The sequence below is a fragment of the Athene noctua genome, unplaced genomic scaffold (assembly GCF_965140245.1).
Source record: "Athene noctua unplaced genomic scaffold, bAthNoc1.hap1.1 HAP1_HAP1_scaffold_125, whole genome shotgun sequence".
Taxonomy (NCBI): Eukaryota; Metazoa; Chordata; class Aves; order Strigiformes; family Strigidae; genus Athene; species Athene noctua.
This window is the reverse complement of record NW_027437602.1, coordinates 377,501-380,572: the sequence shown is the minus strand read 5'-3', so window position 1 is coordinate 380,572 and position 3,072 is coordinate 377,501.

Sequence of the window (3,072 nt, the reverse complement as noted above, 5' to 3'; positions counted from 1 at the left end):
CCCGCCTCCGGGGCGTGAGGCGGCCGTCAGGTCTACCCGCTTCCGCGGCGTGAGGCGGCCGTCAGGTCTACCCGCCTCCGGGGCGTGAGGCGGCCGTCAGGTCTACCCGCCTCCGGGGCGTGAGGCGGCCGTCAGGTCTACCCACCTCCGAGGCGACCGGCGGTGGCCGCTAGGTGTACCCGGCTCCACGTTGCCGGCGGCCGGCTCAGCGTCCGTCGAAAGGGCTGCCAGGTCTACCCGGCTCCGTCGGGACTTAGAGCGCGGGCAGACCTGTTGGCTCCGGCAGTTCCTCCAAGGGGTCGCTGTTTCGCGCTGCCTCCAGTTAGGTCATCGTAAGAGTCGGCGTCTCTGCAGCGCCTCCCCCGCTGGCAGGCAGACACTGCCTTTAAGCGCCCCTTTCCGGCGCGGACCCATATTCTCCTTATATAGGGGCACGAGGCGTCTCTGCTCCAGACAAGCGCCACCGAGCGAGGGCACGCGGCTTAGCCGGCCAAGTGGAATGCTGGGCGGCCGCAGACGGTGGTTTCCCCCGGGGAATTGGGCACGGTTCTCAAGCCGGTGCTCTGTCAGGCGAGCGTGCACGGAACCGAGAGCACCCAGAGAGATGCCGAACGGCACGAAGCCGGGCGGCGTTGGGGCGGTCGCTGCCGAGTGGTGAGAAAAGGACGGGCAGAGGTGCACGGGAGAGGCCGAAGACCGGTGGCCGGAGGCGGCTGGCGGCACTTGAACGCTGGATACTGGGGGGGGAGCCGAGCTGTGAGACTACCGTGGGTGGTTACCCCCGTCCCCCCCCCGGTCCCCCGAGAGCCCGATGATGGCGGAGGGGGGGAGCGCCGGTATGTGTGTTGACACAGCGGTGCTCCGTACGGTTCCAGCCCGTCGGGGGCTGTTGCCCAGCTCCTTGAGGGGGCCTTGGGGATGGGACGAGAGGTGGCGGCGGCGGCACCTGCTCCCTTTGTTTGCCGGCCTTAAGCCGGAGCCCGTGGCATGGGCACGCCACGGTTTTGGCTGGTCGCGGTGGCCGGCAGCTTGGATGCAGACGGCCCGGGGGGGGTGTGTCTCGAGCCACCGGTGGGTGGCCCCCCCCCCCCGGCCCCCCGAGAGCCCGACGATGGTAAGGCGAGAGGCGGCGGCGCCTCCCTGGTTCTTGGTTTACTCCTTTCGTTGCCGGTATCGTATGCCATACGTGCGGGGCGGCCTGTGGTGTCCGGCCGGCTCTCGGCGTCCCTGGTTTCTACCGGCCGGGCTCGGTGAAGGGAGGTCTGCACGGTGCTGTGAGCGAAGGCTAGTCGACTCCTCGGGTCCTTTGCTCTCTCGGCCCTAAGCCGGAGCCCGTGACATGGGCACAGCACGGTACGTTTTTGGCCGCCGGTGTTGGCTGGCAGCCGGGTGCAGATGGCCGTGGTGGGGTGTCTCGAGCCTTCAGCGGCTACCCCCCCCCACCACTCTGGTCCCCTGAGAAGCCGGATGATGGTAAGGCGAGGCGGCGGCGCCTCGGTCCTCTTTTCCGCTTTCTTTTTTTCCTGGTGCAGATGCCATACGTGGGGCGGCCTGCGGTGTCCGGTCTGCTCCTGGCGTCCTGGTTTGTACCAGCCGGGCTCAGTGAAGGGGAGGTCTGCACGGTGCTGTGAGCGAGGTTGGTCGGCGCCTCGGTTCCTTTGCTCTCTGGCCCTAAGCCGGAGCCCGCGATGCGGGTACAGCACGTTTTTTTGTTTTTGGCCGGTGGTGGTGTCCGGCAGCCGGATGCAGATGGCCGGCGGGGTGTCCTGAGCCTTCAGCGGCTTTCCCCCGGCCCCCCGCCTGAGCTGTTCCACACCTGGCTTTTTCCCTCCGGGGTAACCTGTTCCCTGCGTTTGTTGGGCAAAGGCCGGTGGCCGGCGGCGGCCGCCGGCACTTGAACGCTGGAAGACCGGCGGAGTCGAGCCTGTCGCGGCTTTACCCCGGTCCAGCCGAGTCGGCTGAAGGGAATCCTTGTGCGTGGCGGGTGGGTGGCGGCGGTGGCGGGGCACATCCCGCGCACCCGGTCCCCCACCCCCTCGACTGGTACCGGTACGGAGGCGTAGCCTACTGAGGCTGGCCTCGGGCACGTCGGACAGGCTTCGCGGCGAGCCGGCTCTGCCGGTGTTGAAGCCGCCGGAGCACCTGTCACGGATGTCGCCCCTGCTCGCTCGCACGCAGAGCCCCGCGTCGTCCGCCCGCCCGCTTGCGGGTGGCCGAGGGCAGGCGCGCGGTGGCTGTCGCTGTCCCAGGACCCGTGGCCGTTGTGGCCTTCGCTGATCGATGAGGCACTTGGGGTCGCGTCGGAAAGGGCCCCCGGCGGGCCGGCTCTGCTGTACTCCCCGTAATAGGGAGCCGCGGTGGCGTCCGGTGTTCAGGCAGGGCGGTCTCCTTTCCAATTCGCTTCCCCGCTGTGAGCGAGGTATCGTCCTAGTCTCTTCCCCCCCCCGAGCGAGAAGGGGGCCGTGGCGACGGCGGCGAGGCGCGTGCCTCCCCCGTGTCACCTCACCCTGTCCTGCTGCCGCTCGGCGCGGGGGGGGGGTTTCCTGGGCCTTCCTTACCGAACCAGGCTGTGTGACAGCCGCGTGGCCCCGCGAGCCACCAGGTGTCCTAAACCACGCCGAGGCGCCGGTGCCGACCTCGGTCCGGGTGCCCGTGGGTGCCGGCCGCAAGCAGCGCTGGGCGGCGAGGGCGGTCGAGCCGCGAAAGAAACCGGGCCAAAGCGAGGGAAGAAAAGCGTGTCCGGGCCGCGTCTGCCCGGGCGGGCCTGGAGGCGTGCCGCGGGCGGCAGGGGGGCGTCCCCCTCCGGCGCTGGCGCCGCCGCCGTGTAGGGCTCTCCGTGCCGCCCTTCCGCCTGCTGCAGAGCGAGCCGCCCCGGCAGGGGCCTCGGTCCGCGGGGTCGCGCCCGCCTCGGCGGGTCGCTGTCTCCTCTAGCACGTCCGGTGCTCCCGCGGCAGTGGGGAGGGGGGGGAAGAGCGAGCGCTCGGTCGTCTCCCCCCCCGCCCCTTCCCTTCCGTTGGGTGGTGGGCGCGTGCCTGCCGGCTGCGATCGCCCGCGATCCGCAGCCCGGGCCGG